The following is an 18,334-nucleotide window of genomic DNA, read 5'->3' as shown; positions in this document are numbered from 1 at the left end:
ACCGGTCGCCGTTTGACCCAACCCTCACCATAAACACCTGGTCATCTAGCAGTAAGGGCGACCACAACTGCCACATCTGTTCTGTAAAGCCAGCTAGCTGTGTGGCCTTTGTATAAAAGAGATTTCCCGGGAATTCAAGCTGAGCACCGATATATATCGCAGCGGGACATAATGGGCGGACACGCACGCACCAGCCCCTGACATCAACCACGCTTCAAAGTACCTTATTTTTTACTTACTGCTTCTCATTTCTTCCCAGGCGCTGCGTCTTTTTACCTCGTCACTATAAATGGTCTAGTTTTTATTGCAATAGCAATTATACGGGCACTCGAGGCGCATTTTTGCCGTCGCTGTCGGTGTCGCCGTCATGTTCCGCATAAAGTTTAAATTGATAAGATCATCCCGCACGTCGTATGCTCCATGTGCGAGTGGCTGCCGCCGGTCGCGGCTCAAGCAGATATGAAACGCGCTGGCCGTCTTTGTCACGCGAAGGCGCATGGAGGGATGTCCAGGGGGGGGGGGGGGGGTGAGGCGGCGTCGCTCTGTCAGGAACTGCAAATTTTGATCAAACAGGCGTGGTCGCGCGCGCTCGCTATCTCGGCGGATATCAGCAGGCAGCTCATACCTTAGTGCGCGCTGTGCTGTGACTGCTTATATCACGTAGAAGCGATTGGCAGCCCGAAGGTGGCTTCGCTCGCCGCAGCGGCCGTGTTCCCTTACGCAAGCGTTTCATAGAGTTACGCCAGATCGATTCCTATAGGAATGAGCTGCTAGCCTTACTTCGTATCACATTCCCATTCGTTTCTATTGCGTTCCTTGCTTCGCCCTTGGGGCGAGACTATATTTGCGTGGCATTATACGAGAAACTGTATAAGGTCATTTCAGGAAAGAAATGTATAAGAACTGACCGTCAGTGTCAAACCATGCATTCGTTGTTTTAACGCGATAGCGTTAAAGAGCTCGTATCGCAGAAATTCCGCCGTCGGCGTCGGCGCCGTTGGTTGTGAGCGAAAAATCATCATCTTGTCCGTGACCGAAAAATCGAAAAAGCTGCAAATAAAATAAATAATAAAAATGTTGGGTGCGAGTAAGAATCGAACCCAGGCCGTCTGCGTGGCAAGCAAGTGTTCTACCACAGAGTCACGCCTCTGCTTTTTTTTTTCTTTAATTCATAGAAAGATGACCCGTTATAGCTGTGAACCACACACTACATACTTCGTCACATTAGAATTACCTTAACATGCAGAACACCCACATTGTTGCCTACAGTAAGAGGCTGTTCAAAAGTCAGGCAAACACACACAAGCGTCCAAAAGTGCAAGCCACTCCGGAACGGGCTCAAAAGACTCAACAACACTGCGCACTTGAGCAGCTTCTTCTCGGAAGACAGACCTCGTCAATCGTGGTGGCTCGGAGTGCCTGTCGACCATGTGACTTTTCCATAGCGCATACAGTCCTAATAACATTAATAAATCATACGGTGCATTATTGGTGGGGCTCTTTTTGAAAGGGAGGAACCGAATACCACGCCTCTGCTTGGAGCTGCACTGAAAGTAACTTTCATACTTCCCAAAAATACGCGTTCTGTATACAGGTGTCACAGTACGAGATGTAATATCGCAGTGATATTGCGTGGTACAAGCGTACATTGCCATCGGGCGTCACACCATGTCACTATCATAACGACTCGGTGGTTTAAAGACAGCCACCCATTACAAAAGGCACACACATTACTGCCCGTATTCTCTTAAGACCACGTAGTGGGTGCATGCAACTTCGAAAAAGTTTCTCGCGCATAATTGCTCCTAGTTTAAAGCATGCTACCCATTACATAAGGCACACACCTTAGTGCGCGCATTCGGTTAAACACTCGTAGTGTTCGAAGTGCGCACTAGGGGCAGGATATCGCTATCGCATTCAACTCCTAAAGGCGAAGCTTAAGCGTCCCCCAATTTTCACTGCTCCGTTGCATCAAGCCATTGAGAACCACACACTAGATCACGTTGATTCCCCAACCTTCGATCACGACTGCAGCATAAGAAAAAAAAATCAGATGCATTACGCGCTCTCACGCCTGGAAATCAGACTCGCATGCACTCACAATTTCCTGCAAGTTCCAAGAAAACATTCGTACATGAATTAAGGCACGGGCACAGTTACGAAACTGAGCACCTCGGGCCTCTGAATTCCCAAGTCCCATGTATGCATATGTCTTTAAACGAACGCATGCATCTTCACCTGCACCGAAACGGTGACGACTATGCCTCTTTAACCAACTTCAAGAATTAGCCGTGGTACACGCCGCGGTGGTCTAATGGTTATGGCGCTTGACTGCTGACCCGAAGGTCGCGGGATAGAATCCCGGCCGCGGCGACCGAATTTCGATGGAGGCAAAATGCTAGAGGCTCGTGTGCTTAGATTTAGGTGGACGTTAAAGAACCCCACGAGGCTGAAATTTCCGGAGCCCTTCGCTATGGCGTTTCTCATAATAATGTCGTGGTTTTGGGACGTAGAAACCAAAAATAATTATAAGAATTAGCAGTGACGTGCACGTTAGGTTAGAGTGCATAACATCTTTTTGAAACGCTTGCCGAAGACTTAACGAAGAAGGTACCCCGAATGAAAGCTAACGCACACAACTCAAGGGGTGTCTTCAATGGCATACAGCTACGCTCGTTATGTCGTACTTGCGATGCAGCACGGTCCCTGTGCTTTGTGGTACGATTCATCATTTGTTTGCGCCATCAAGGGCAGGACAAAGCACGTGTGCGAATGAAGGTCTATAGACTAAACAGCGAACCAGTGAGCACGAAGTGGGGGTCACTTGTGGGAAGAGAGAAGACGGCAATCGGTCACACAGTGTGGTGATGAAAGACTGAAAGCGCGTATGTGGGCCCACTTGCGATTCAGGCAACGGCGTAAAACAGGCTTGAGAGAGAATTATTGATTCTCTTACGTGCCAGTAAATCGAATGACCTCCACCCCGCGGCCTTTTTCAGAACTCATTTGTAAAGCTTCGGAATCGTTCATTAGACTTCGGGGATGGCTAACTGAAATGTTGCGTGTAGTTTAATTTTGAATAGAATGCAGTTGAAGTCCTATTTTGAATCTGTTAATCGTGGTTTGGACCAATATTGTTGCGGTTCATCGCGAACAGGAGACAAGAACTTGTTGAACAAGACAGCGAAAAAAGCCAGTTCAAGTCAGCAGAACAGGATACCTCTTTCTCGTCTTCAACTCCCAACTTTCCATGCTACGCGGAGTCTGTTAAAGCCCCTAATCGTCACTGTCGTCAACGTATAGCACATGTATATGTCATTATGCATATACAGTGACACGGGGAAGAAGCCTGATTTGATGGAAACGTTCGACAAACACAATCCACGCTAAAAATACCGACTCTATGTCGAACCGCACTTGGGCTTAATGGACCATTTGCATGCTCATAATCCAAGAATGCCCCATTGATCCACATGCATATGCCGGTATACCCAATACCCAATATACCCAATACGTTTCTCTTCTTTTGTTTCTTTTTTTTTTCTTTTTCTTTTTTTTTTTGTAGGTCAGCATCAACGATTCGGAGTGACAATATTGTCCGTTGCGCGTTCAAAAAGTTAGGGAAGCACAAAACTCAAGACGCCGAGATACAGAAGGCCTGCAGTCAGCCAGGTTTATGTGGACGCGAACGAGATGAAAGTCAGTCGCGGAAACCAAATACCACCGCTTTTTGATGTCTGACTGCCGCCATTGCTCTCGTTAGAGTGGTCTCAACAACTCTTACGAGCAGAAACCGGCTGATGTGCGAACCTAGAACCTCTCACGTGTTGATTTTTTTTTCTGTAAATGCACTTACGCTGCCATTTTTATCTTAAGCGAAAATTTGCTGAGAAGTGGCTTTTTGTGAGTTTGTAGCAGAGTTTCGTGAACCACTAAGCTTGCAGTGGTATTTCGGCACCTCGTACGAAAGAGCCATGGATGGCATCGGCATTTAGTTAAACAAGCACTGCAGAAAATCATATTGTAATATCATGCACCGTATGACAACTGCGGATCGACTCAGAATAAGTGCTCCTACGCAGCATAGCGTTTTTGTACGATAAAGCATACTACACCTCATTGAATTTAAAGATTGCGATTTGTTGTGATATTTAAAAAACGTATACATCATGAAAATCAGTCACATGGTGCTTGGTAAAGCGTCCACGAGATCAATGCTTGCCAGTTCACGTATTTTCATATCATATCCTGACAGCGGCGTGAGATTGAGTGCACCAGCGTCGAGGAAAAACGTCAAACTTGGCGCACTCTCCTTGTGCTTTCAATGCAAGATTTATGGGACATCAACTTGATCCCTTTCTTTACTTATAAGACAGTCGTGTGATATCGAGCTACAAATAAATAATGCATATGCCCCTACACCACTGCAATTGGTTTCTTCGTTAGTGACGTAGTGAAAGCGACTTCCCTGTCTGATGATAGTTTCCATAGAGAAAATGGCCCCGCGCAGAGGCTTAGGGCAATAGAAGAACCACGTTATAGAAGCAAGTACAGAGACCAGCTGCGCGAGAAGCAAGAACACTCCTGTGATCGCCAAGGCTAGAATTTAGGTCTAGCAATACTGTCTTCGTAGTTCATTCGTGTTGTTTTGGATGGACATTTGTTAGTAGCTTTCTTTATCTAGAACCTGCTCATTGAAGCAGCCATCAAGATTTCTGACCTTGATCGACTCGTGCATTACCAGTCAACTTTCGGTATATTTCTTCTGCTGTTGCCGATGTGCCCGATGTAAGTGTCCTCGTTGCGTGGAAACGACGTTCGGCGTGCAACTTACAGAAGGCCAATGTATAGGAGCCTTCGCTATTCTCAGGGGAGCCCAATATATGCTTTCGTACAAAACTTCTCATGTACCAGATTCTTGAACATAGAATAAATGTCACGGAAATAAAAAATAAGCTGAATTCCTACCATTGTGATGAATATTCTCATCACGCAATTAATATTTTCATCAGCCAAGCATCGAATAAAACCGCGCTATGAAACTTGATAATGGCGCAAAGTAACACAATTTTATGTGCCAAAACCGAGGTACGACTGAGGGGCACCATATATATGCTGGTGGCTCCAGATTCATTTTGAGCACCTGGGTTTTTAAGTGAAGCTGCTACAACTCACATTGCGGGGCATTCTGCATCGACTCTTTATGAGTGCGCAGTGGTGGCAGTGAGGGCCACGCGACGGACGAGGAAGAGAAGTCTTCCTCGTCCACAGATGATTGCCGCGACGAAAACCTAGAAGTCCTCGCTGCGTTGAGGTCTCTCATGACCACGATGCGCACTCTCCTCAACAGAATGACACCTCCGTCAGCTCAATGCGCTCTGCAATTTCTGCATTCCTCGGAGCAAGTCCTCGCAAGCCTGCATCTCGGATTCTAGCCTACTTTTAGACAACCGCAGCGGAACCGATGTCAAACATTCCTCGGTTGTGACTGTCTTTGCCTCTTTCCTTCTTCCTTTCTCTATTATTTTTTCTCCCCTTCCCCCTCCATCCGTGTAGGGTAGCAAACCGGGTACAACCTGGATAACCTCCCTGCCTTTCTTTCACTTCTATATATATATATATATATATCTCTGTCATAACTCACAGATTTCGGGAAGCCCGGCGCCGGCGGGCATACAGAAATGCGACCCTTGAAGGCGCGCCTGTCGCATGCGTATTTGTATGCGCCATTTTACAAAAAATTATGCTCTCTCGATCGTGGGCTTGTTGGCGATCAGCCGTTTCGTTGCTGATATGGCAATGTGATTTTTTTATCGAGGTGACTTGTTATTTCACATTGTGACATTTCACTGTCGCCTGGATATGAACGCATGTCCGTCGTTGTTGCCTGTAGCAATTGAAGTGTTGCCCTGCTAAGCACGTGGAAGAAGGTCCAATTCCCGGCATGGAGGAAGGAAGAACAGTTAGGAGGGAACATTGCGCAATGTGAGTGTATATATGCTTTTATTTTGTCCTGTCCTTTATGTGCGCTACAAAGAAACCTACTGAAGATGTGCTACCAACAAGCCCGCATCGCATTCCTTGCGATAGAAAGAAGGAAAGAGAGAGAGAAAACAAAGCGTGTCAGGAACGCACAAGCCAAACTTCGCTTTCCCCCATCCTCCAGTTAGGGCAAGGGCTTCTGCGGTTTTTTTTTTTCTTTTTTAAGTGTGAACTTGCATCTCAGTGTCTTTTGCATTTTTGCCGCCGAATATGGGCCGAGATCAAACCTGCGAAGTCATCAGCACGGTGCCTTAGACACTGGACAATGGCATTCAGATTGCTGGGTTCTCTTGTGCAGTTATATTCGTTTGGTTTCATTGCGTCGACACCACAACGTTCGAGGACACGAAAAATTCCCGCTGCCGTGCAATGTCGCTCGGTCATGACAGTGGTGACGGGAATGACCGCATCCCATGTTCCATTTCACTGTCTCCGTGTGTCACTGCTATAGCGACTGGTCGGTCTGGCCAACCAGAACACTTAACTGACGATCGACCACCTCGATAGCCGACGGAGTAGAGGATTCATGAAAGGATCGAAGGCACACAACTGGCAACTCCTCTTACACTTCTCAAAATATGTAGCCTCCCACCTCTCGTAACTGATTAGATGAAAGAGATCGAGCTAATCACTTCAGGACCTCTTTGAGACAAGGTAAAGGTAGTATCCACTTGTGCCAGTAATCTTCTCATATACTTAAAAACCATGGTCACGGCCATGATCTGGCAATATAGCACAAAAGGGTCATTCCACGCCAAACATCCCAGCCATTTTGGCGACCTTCTCAAATGTATTCGGGAAAAAACTGTGCTCAGTGACTTGCTAGAATATTTCGCAGAGAAAAATTTTTTGTTCACGTGGGAGGGTATCGTTTCTTGATTCAATAGCGAATTTGGCTTAGAACTTAAGCACAGGCGTTTGTGCCAGATGTCCGAAGCTCAAAAACATTACTGCAATTTTTCTGCCATAAACTCCTCTACGTTTGTTCTATCTCTGTTCTAAAATGTTCTATGTTTGTATTTTCTCCCTTACAATATTGCGCTATGTATGAATATCTCAGTAATGAATACTTACTCTACAGAAGGTATGTTTTGAGTTAAAATATTTTCAGACAACTGATGTTCCTAAATTTGACTAAAAAAATCACAAATTTGAGGTAATCATTTTGGTCCACATTGAGACGCAACTTCCACCACGTGATGCTCCAATTAACACTTTGAATTTTTGAAGTTCCCCATTGACGGCAATGGATAACTTCAACGAGGAAGCTACCATATGACCAATTGAGAAGATAGCTGTCTAGGGGGAACCTCAAAAATGATTCTCTTTCTTAAAACAAAAATTGTAATGATAAAATTTGCCATATAAGAACAACTATTTATTTGCTTTCGGTTGAGGTATACAGAAAATTTTTAATTGGAGCACCACGTGGTGTTTCATGAGGGATCTAAGGCTTTCGCCTTAATAAATATTTTACGGAAGCAGACACCGCAGGACTATGCCAAGCCGACCGCGTGTTGCTAAAGGTTACCGTTCTGTATTCCACCAACGTACCTGTGATAACAAGAGCATGTCGGTTGCTTCAAAAGTAAAATCAGCAGTGACGATGGTGAATGTACAAGAGAAAAGTTGACCCGGCAGCAGAGGACGCACGATGTCTTCGTAGCTCAAAGAGCAGGACGGATTGGAGATCAAAGGTATGTGGATAAATGAGCCAAGTACACAGGACCAGATGGACGGACCGAAGGCAAATGACTACTGGCGAGTGGCGATGGAACAAGTTGCCCTACAAAAGGTATGCGCAGTGAGTGGGCAGCGCTAATGCAAGATCTGAAGAGAAACCGGTAGGGGCAAACGCTTCTTTCGATCCCATTTGTTTGTGTCTTGCTGATACTGCGGTACAGCTGACGGGGCCTCGTATCATTTGTACGGAACTTCGCATCCAGATGACGCTCTGCGTCATCATGTCAGGAACGCTGAAGAAAAGCAGCGTTACTAAGGTTGATCGTTCGGCTAGTTGGTGCAGCATAAATCAATGTTCAACAGCGCAACAGCGTCTCCAAATTCGTCGTCCTCGTTCCTTGCGCTGTTAAACATCGAAAAAGCAACATGTATTCTAGCGCAAGGCCGGTATCCTCACCCCCGTCTTTTTGAGGCAACGGTTGGTGTCCATCCTGCTCTAACCTCGAAGTAACGAGCACTCAATTATTATGAAAGTGCAGCAAATGTTTTGCAAAAAAGTATATGTCCGCGAAGCCGGTGCCAATAGTTGGAAAGCGAGAGTTGCGCAGACGGCGAACGCAGAATCAAAGTTCGCAGAACTTAATTAGTTTTAGAGGTAAAAGTCCCCAATTGAGTGCAAGTTTACTTTTCTTGCGATACGGACACATCATTAGTATTGATTGCAAACGCAAGTGTCAGCGCTCAATAGATGATAACGTTTGCTTCCATTACGGGGACAAAGTTTTGAGATTGCCGCATCATGTATTCCGTGCGCTCTTAATTGCGAACGTTAGCGTCGGACTGCAGGGATTGTTGTCCAATAAGCAACGTCCCGCCTTTTCCGTGTAGCTGCAACATTAAGCCAAGTATTACTTTGTAACGCCCCGACAACGTTAAATTATATAGCTTACACACGAGTACCACCAGTGGCTCTTTTAACTGCAGTCATGCCTTCGCACGAATTTGCAGAGCTTGTTTCTAACAAATTTGCTGATGCAGAAGCTAAGAGAAGAGTAAGTAACGTGTAGAAGGTGCATATTCTTTTCTCTTCTTCGGCGTCAGCAAATTTGTGAAGAGCTAGCGCTGCAAATTTGTGACAAGGCGCGACCACAGTGGCTTCGGGTTGATAGTAATAGTAACACCGTCCATACAAAAGAAAATCATGAAAAAGCACCCATGTCTTAACAGTTAACTGCTTATCTTGTGGTTGCGGCTTCACAGCAGGCCTTTAATGCAGATTATGCCTTTCTTCGGAGTTGTCACCTTAAAGCCTCGTTTCAATGAAATCGGCTCAGTATTTGCTACGACGTTTTTGTTTTAATTTTTTTGTAAACAGGGAAACTTTACAGTAGGATGTTGATTGAGTAAAGGGTAAGAAGAGTAATGGGCAATGAAATAACAAAGAAATCTTTTTTGAGATACAGCATAATCTGTTTTAAGCAATTTGTTGTGTTATGTAGCATCGATTTGACTTCCGTTGACTCGGCCAGCAACATGAGTGCTTACATGCACTCAAATATATGTCTCCATATGTCCGCATGAATCGACAAAATCTATTAAGCGGCTGCGTAAGCCCAGTCAAGCGGTTAAAAATTAAATAAAGTCATAAATTTACAGCATTTCTCATTATTGCTGCTACATATCCAAAATGTCTTTTTTTCTTCAAGCGAGTCGAAAAAAAATGGTACTGCGAGGCCACAGCCAGCTCATAGAGTTTCATAATAGTAAACTGGAGGGAAATTGGTCGCTATAGTGTCTATGGGAGCTGCAACCCATGGCGCTTCAGCCAGCATGAGAATGATGGGTATATGATGGGAATGATGGGACATGGATTTGTCCAATCTTCGTGCTTTCGGCTCCGTGTGGTCAACCGACCCGTTTGCCACAAGACGAAGTTCAGCAAAGGTTCAGTAGTCCCACTTCCTCACCTTGACACTATTAGGCTCCCCAATTCGTATCAGCTCACGAAGTTCACAACGAGTGGTTCTTTTATCCGAAACGATAATCAAAACACGACAATAAACAAAGCCTCAAGTGCCTTCGAAGCCGCACGCAACGAACACTATAGGCAAATCCATGCACTACCCATCATTCCCATGGTGGCTGTACGATCGCAGCGCCACAGTTCCCTCTAGTAAATATTGTAGGAATCTCTATGGTCTACCTCCAAAAGTGGTCCAAATAGTGGTTACGGAACGAAAATTACGACTCGATCGCGCCATATCTTGGCAGAAAAGGAGGAATTTCCGTTCCTTCACTTTTTCTGGCGAGGAGTTAACACTAGTATGCCACTAATACGAACGTTGCCGGAAAGTTTTCGAGCAGTTGCTGCGACTGAGCTATGACCTAAATTCAAGAGAGGAACAATATTTTATTGCGATTGACCCCATACGCCGGATGATTAGAAGGTGCCATAATTTTGATATTGTAGCAGCCTTACCGCAAAAACGCGACTCACGCTCTCTTTTTCAATGGCTATCAAAGATCATCCTAGAAGATTCGACCATTCAATTGTTTATGGCACGCTTTTTCTGTGCGGAGCGGTGTTTTTTTTTTCTAGTTTATTTAACGTGCTCTCATTAACGAACCAAAGAATTCCAGATAACGCTCGATGTGAGTTAGGTATCACAAAACCGAATAACTCCGGTACAAGGAGACAGCTCTCTCCGTACATAATCAATTTTATTTTCCCCAGGGGAGACAGAAAAACAACGGACAATGTGACACTCGCTTAAGTCGGCATGACAAGCTCACGATCCGGCCTTCATCTTTGAACTTATTTTCTTTTATATTTATTCGTTTATTTAGCGCTACCACAGGGTATAATTACATTGCAGAGTGCACGAGCATACTTTGCAAAACAAGGAAGAAAACACAATACTTAAGAGGTTGCCTTTTGAAAGAGGGAGAAATTCAAGTACACAAAATAGTTATTAAGCGGAATTTTTGTTTTCCTTTTCTACAGGCTTGGTAACTTACTTCAAAAGCACTCGGGCCAGGTGTGTTCGTTATGCAGGCGGATAAGTTGTTCCAACATATATATATATATATAACAAGACAAACAAGTGCATACAATGTGCATTATTTCTTTCAGTATGCTTATGCTAGCTGTGCAGACGGTCCTCTAGCACACTGTGCCAACGACGCCATAGGCTGCTCTCGGGCGTCCATACTACTCAGTACGCCCGGCAAGGGAGCTCACATTGTAACACGAATTCGTTACTCGTCGCCCTGACATCAACGCCACAAGACTTTCGACCACTCACGAGTCACTGACATATATCTCGCATCTTGCCGCTGCCTGTGACGAGTGTCAGCTGCAAGGGCTACCACGTGCTTTGCGGCGAAGCGCCAACAAAATAAAATGCAGGACGCGTTCGGAGGGCCAAATTCAAAAATTATTTTCTTCCTTAAAACAAAAAATGATTTGATTAGACTTTCTTAATTACTCAACGGTGTAGTATGCTATCAAACGCCGCATGACGAGAATTTTTACTTGGACCGCATCAGTATGAAAAATACGGTCAAACATGCGACAAATCGCATATTTTCTCTAATCTCACAATTTTTTTCGGGAAGATTTGAAGTCTACTTTACCCCTAAACATTTTTGTACTAAAGTGCACATTCCTGAAAATCATACTATTATTAAGATTGGTTAGGGAGAGTTCCAGATAGCTGAAGAAAAAATCGCTAGCTTCGAAGATTTTCGCATTTTTTGAAGATACGTAGCTGGTAGTGAAACACACAAAATTCGGAATTAATGAATGGGACAACTAAACAGGACCTCTGCGATGGCGCGAACGTGGTTTCGAAGCTCACCACACAGAAATGGATTTTATACACATTTTTCCATAAGGCACAGTTTAAAAAATACAAGCGAAATTCGAGGGGGCACCATGATCGTGCAAATTTTTTTCGAGCAAAAATATTTTGCCACAATACTCTATGTGGCACAGGAAAAAGGCACCAATTTTATCAGCAAAGTCTGCGATGTACGAGCGCCACGTCTGGGACACTTGGCATGCTAACCTCCTGGGAGTTATCAAGGTGAGGTAAGCAAAATCGTGCTTGAAGTATATGGCGGTGTTAGGACTCTGTTCACTGCCGACAAAAACCTGCAAGACTCCTGCATCATTTGGTAAAAGACAGAAGTATTGATTGGAAATGCATTAATAATTGTCAGGTAGTCTCAAAGGTGCTGATGTAATTTTGCCGAGTGCCCCAACGAAAATCTTCGTGACCGAGAACCGGTGGAGTGCTTTTGAGAAGTTGAGACATGTGTCATAAAGGTTCGTGTTTTCTTTTCATCGCACAGTCTTTCAAAGATGCTCCGACAACGAATCACAGCAGACGTGCCGCTAATTAAATGCCTTATTCTCAAATGTATTGGCAAAACTATAACACAATTAATAAAAGAAACTCAATAGGTGACTTTGCGACAGAGGCAGTCCCATTTTATGCAATTATGAAAAGTACGGTCCGTCTCGGTGCCAACTGATTCTTTCCTTGCTGCTAGTGCTTGCCAGTTTTGTCTATGGCAGCCTGAGCCTAAAAGTGCGAGGAGCTTAATCTTTTCACACCTACTCAACAGCCTGACCTCTTAATTTGTGCGCATTTGTACATTCTTATATTTTATTACTGTTACATTCCCGGAAAACCTAGAAAGGATAATTCACTTAGCAGTATGGAATTAATGAAGCGAATCAAAGCCTAGTTTTCCCAGCCTTGACGGGACTTTGAACTAAGTGGCAGCTTTTAGTTGACTCGTAATGAGCTACGTGTAGCTTCTAGCGGCCATTATCTCTGCAACTCACGAACGCCCTTTGATCTTAACTGCAATCAGCGAATTCTGACGCCTCGTTTAAGGTCCCAAGTCTCTCCAATGAGATTCAATTTATCTATTTTACAGTCCCCTTTATTTCTAGAACATGAAAGAGGAGTTCGACGCTTTTAGCCGTCGAGGGAGTGGATTTGCGCGGCAAAACGTAGTTACGTAAGAAATGCGCCTGTACTTCTTTTCGTGGCTCTTTCACGGCTCAAATTTTTCAAGCGTCGTCTTTCTACTCACTTTCCGTGCCTTTGATCAAAACTTCGACGGTAGACAGGACGAATGATGCGATTCAGTTACCTGGGACCCATGAAGAAATGATAATGACTGCACTGACACAGGTGTCCCGACTCTTGTGAAATTCGAGACAAAAAGAAAGAACTTCCTCAGCAACGCAAGAAAAAATTATGTTGTTTTCGCATATACATTGCCCGTAACCTTGTCGTAATCTTTGCACACTTTTCTCATTCGCTATGTGTTTATTTCATCATACACTGCAGTGACACCATGAGCACCGGGTCTGGAGCCCGAGGATGTAGCGATGTGCGAAGTCTTAATATATACTTCGTGAAGACTGACAGACATGGTATGGCAAAAGTGCTCGTTAAGAGTGCTCAGTACGTTTCCCGAAGCAGAACCGCCGGTGGAAATTGCACATGGAGCTTTGCGAGATATGCCCGAAGCTAAAACGGCAAAAGACAAAATAAACACTCAGCTGCGACAGCGCAGAAGCAGGCGATGTGGGGAAATGAGACATTTTACGGTAACAGGTTGCAACACTGATTCAGTGCAAGTTTTTTGCTCCTATTGGAATACGAATTCATCAAAAAGTGCACCCGTAATGAGTGATGACGGCGATGGCATCGACACAAAGTCTGAGACGATGACGTGCATGACTGCAATGGATGCACAACGGCATTTCTCACAGATACCGGTCGCAGTTTCTTCGAATCTCCTAAAACCAACGGCAAATTCTCGAACCTAGCTCGCGAAACTTTTCTTTGTTAAGCTATGCTTGCCTGTTGTCCGACGCTGACGCTTTATGGGTAAGAAAACGTCCAACGAAAGGTGGATGAAGGCGACGAAGGCATTGCGCAAATTCTTCAAGACAACAGACTTGCACAGGCGGTTGTAGACCAATGGAGATATTTTGACTGACGAGTGTGACTTTGTAGTTTGTACGCTCATGCTACCCCTCTCCCTCTTTCGGTATATCTCTCTGCACCTCCAACTTTCAAACTCCCCCACCCCTTTCCCCAGTGCAGGGAAGCACACCAGTTTTTCTAGAATAGTTAACATCAAAGGACAAGTATAATAAAAAGTTGGGCGAGTTGGTGTTGGTTCAAACTACACCAACTCGGCCAACTGTTGGGCGAGTTGGTTCTGTTTGTGCAAACAACAGTAATGTACAGGCACAAGGGCTCCACACAGAGGAAGATAATAGAGGCGTTCCATATCAGAAAGGAGGGGCCGAGTTGCATCAGTCATCCTTCCATTAATCTGCAGGACGCTGAGATAACCATTTTGAACGACATGTGAGGTAATTCGTGCTGAGCGCTAGTTTTTAATCTTTTTTATGTCGACTCGTTGGGTTTAATCTGGTCTAACTGCGTTTTAAATATCTTTTTTTTTCCTGAATAAAGAAGTCAGTTGCTAGTGGCGCGTCGACTTGTGTCAACCTTTTCTTGCGTTCCGTTTTATTCGCGCGTCCGCTTCATTATCAAAGGATAGCCTTTCCACTCTCCCTTTCCTTCCTTCAAGCGAAAGGGTTGCCAGGAGCCTGTTCTTACAAACTATTCTAGCGTTAGAGCTTTTCGAAAATACGTTCAGACGTCTGTCTTATCACTTCACGCACGATACCCTCATGGCTCTATTGCTTACACATTTTATAAGTCTACGAGTGTACGCCGCGTTATAAGACATTTCTGCTTGGGAGTTTGAAGTGTGCATAGACCTGAACGGAATATTATGAAAGACTGATTGCCTGAATTCCTCGCGAGAACCTAGGTCATGGGGAACAGATACACGCATGAAACCTGGGGTTCATTGGAGGAAATCTTTCATAACAAAAATGACGCTGCAGTGTTCAGTCTAGCTTACAAAGGTCACCCCCCCCCCCTCCACGCGCACGCACACACTCACACACATACACACGCACATACGTACACACATGTGTGCGCCGCGCGTTCGCACACACACACACACACACACACACACACACACACACACACACACACCACACACACACACACACATGCACACGCTCACATGCACACGCTCACACACACACACATGCACACGCCCACACACACGCATACACACGCACACAAAAAGAAATCTCAACTGATGGCCACAGCAGATTCGGAATGCATATTATCATAATCTAAGATCATACATAATTTCTCAGCGCGTTGTTTGTAAATGTAATATGCCGAGACTGCGCCCTGCATCGTCCAGATAATCAGCTTTGCATTCCAAGAGACGGTCAAGGAAATGGTAAAGCTCTGATGCTGTCAAATTATGCAGTCGAGAAATCATGAACTCCGTACGTTTCACGACGATAAGTTCATTGAAGCCGCAGTTGTGCACGCTGAGGACATATCCTCACAATGCGCACGCCTTGACGTCACTCCGCCATCCCACATGTTAAATTAGGTACTTCAATATAAACTACGGGTGTGCGAATATCAAATTTTTCGAATACGAATCGAATACGAATATCCACCTTCGAATATCGAATCGAATATCGAATATCAAAGGAAAAATGCCTCCGCAGTAACAATAACATGTAGCTATATGAAAAAAAAAACATTAACAGCCTGACTGGCAACAAAACATACACTGCCATCTCCAGAACACAATGTCCAGGCTAGCACAATGCACATCACAACGCAAGCAAATATCACGGCACAATGAAAGTAATGACTAGATGTTATCATGAAGAAATATGAGTTGCTCCACATGATCAGGCAGCAGGCGCTCCCTTCTAACAGAGACAACCCCCCCCCCCTGCCACTGAGAAGGCACGCTCGCTTGGAACAGAAGTGGCAGGTATAGGGAGGTACATGGGACAAAGCTTTGCCAGACTGGGGTATCTGAAGGTGCCTACAGTCCGCCACCAGTCACATGGGTCACTGTCTTTCTTCAGAAGTGGTCCCGCATAGTGAACGAGTGGTAGTGCGGCACGTTACGGCCGCATAATATTGAAAATGTACGGTTACACGATCGCCAACAGCGCTGTACGTCGGAGATGCACCAGCAATAAATAATACGTATTGGGGCGCTCGTCGCAGGCAGATATCGTGCCTCCGTGTACTTACGATGTTTATTGCTCCTCTCGGCAACGTTTTTAGCGATACGGACGCAGCAGAAATGTGGAAGACGAGTTATTTTATGCATGATAATCGAATCGCGTATTCGAATTTTTCGAATATTCGAAGTTATCGAATATTCGAATCTTTTCGAATACACAATTTTCGAATCGAATACGAATATTTCGAATGTAGTATTCGACGAATATTCGAAATTTCCGAATATTCGCACACCCCTAATATAAACCAATGACCTTTCGGGCCGATTGTCAAAACAAGAGGTAGTAACCAAAGTATTATTTAGTCTTCAACTTTAAGTATAGTCAATGTCACGTTCCTTTCCAGTTGGCGTGAAGGTGCTTTGGGTACTTCCACAACACGCAATATGTCTTACATGTTCCATTTACTATCAAGAAGAATGACAGCTCTTGAGGCTGTCCTTTGATGAAGAATTGAAGCTGCAAAACAAGTGCACAAGGTGAAAAGATGTGAGCATATGATCGTAAGCTGGTTGCAGTTTCGTTTCCGTAAAGAGACGCTAAACCTTAATTGAATACTGCAATCTTTAAAGGCTTTTAGCAGCCTTCAAGCAGTGTATGAGCAGACGCAAATTAAGGGATGTGTCCATAGTAATGTTAGCACAGCGGTACACAGAGCATATAATAGGTTCGAAGCGGCCGAAAAAGGGAATTTGAGTCAAGCTGTCGTTTTCATGAAGAACAAGCCTACCCTCGGAGCACGAAACTTATAAATATAGCTTAACATCGAAAGACAAGGAGCGCATTAAAACAAGGTCATTTGACACGAGTTTGTTCCGCCGTCGAACGCACAGGTTCGTAAAACATTTCTTTAGAATATAATCCTGGATGATAAGTGGCTGACAAACGACAGCAACTGAAGCTATAGAACAGAGCGATATCATTCATCCAATATCAAATTACAGAATAAACGCTGGAAATAAGAAGATCAAGCTGACGCGATTTTGTGCAAATTCACTGCCGCTTCATAGTATGAAGAAGCCCCTGCGCAGCGTATTAAGACATTTTCACACTTGCCCTGCTATCGCCATGGATCGACTAACTCTATCCACGGCGTCAGAAGGAGCAGTACGTAGCTAAGCTTAAATGATGACAACACATACCAGACAAATAGCATTAGAGCTCATTTGCATTAACCTGTGACGACGGCTACGTTAGACCAAGCATACATTTATTTAAAGGGCGCTAAACATCTCCGAGTTGAAAGACGAGAGAGTGGTTTGTTTCTCGCCTTCACTACGCTTCCTATGTGGACAATGTCAGCACTACGCGCTGAGCCTACCAAGGTTACGCGCTTTTCGGGTACACGCTGTTATCTCCGTTTGCGCAGTCGAAAACGCGCAGCGCAAATTGAAATCACTTGATCGCGATTGATAGTCCTGAGGCACAAGGCAGAGCGGCAGCGCGACTGCATGGAAAAGCAGGGTAGGATCGAGACAGTTCACAACTGATATCCTTCGTAAGTGGACCAATCGAGAGCTTATTTTCTCATGACGTCACGTGAACAGACTTTCTGGTGTCACGTATTATGCCGCAAAGACGGAAATCCCCAGGAGAGAATAACACGCTCGTTCTTTGTGTTCTCGGACATTGTTTAGGGGCCCTTTGTTATGTGACTTCGTTCAGCTCCCCCATACCCTAACGCAAATTAGCTAACAAAATACCACGGTTGGCCACCCTCACTGTCTATATTTCGTCTGACACATGCTTGTCGCACATATCCTGAAAGTACAACCGAACGCGTAGTTTTAGTTATAGGTATATTTGAAGAAACGAGCTCTTTGCAAACATGCAAATGAGATCACGAATAGAGAAAGCTGCAGATTATTTATATCGTGGTAGTATGCTTTAAATCATATATTGATGCCTATCAATGAAAGCGATAAAGAGTTAAACTAGTACGCATTAATTTTGACACAAATTTCACAGGCGAACATTCGTTGAGAGTTTTGCGTATTTTCAGTGAAATTTCGTGGCAATAGTAAAACTTCTACGTAGGTTACCCTCAAGGGATAGTGAATGCACAGAATTCGTGTACCTTCCCGTGCTTTATCGAACGTAATGTACATTTGGGTTTATTTTAAAATTTATGCGATGCACTTAAAGATTCCTTCCGCGCGTTTGCTGCCTACCTCCGGCCTCAATCGCACCGTAACAAAACGTACAGGGGTACAATAATAGGATTTCAACAGCGCTCCTCCAACGCAGCAGCTTTTATCAGTAGGACAACACGCTTACAAAGCATGGTACTGAAACAACGTTACAAGTCTTTCCTCAGGCAAGCCAGCGGATTGAGACTCCCGGCACGTGCGTCGCGTCGCATGGCAACAATTTGCATATGAATGCGAGAGTGCGGCAGTTTCTCCGCATCATTGCATAGCGGCAGCTAGC

The sequence above is a fragment of the Rhipicephalus sanguineus genome, chromosome 3, assembly GCF_013339695.2.
Source record: "Rhipicephalus sanguineus isolate Rsan-2018 chromosome 3, BIME_Rsan_1.4, whole genome shotgun sequence".
Taxonomy (NCBI): Eukaryota; Metazoa; Arthropoda; class Arachnida; order Ixodida; family Ixodidae; genus Rhipicephalus; species Rhipicephalus sanguineus.
Note: the sequence above shows the minus strand (reverse complement) of the source record.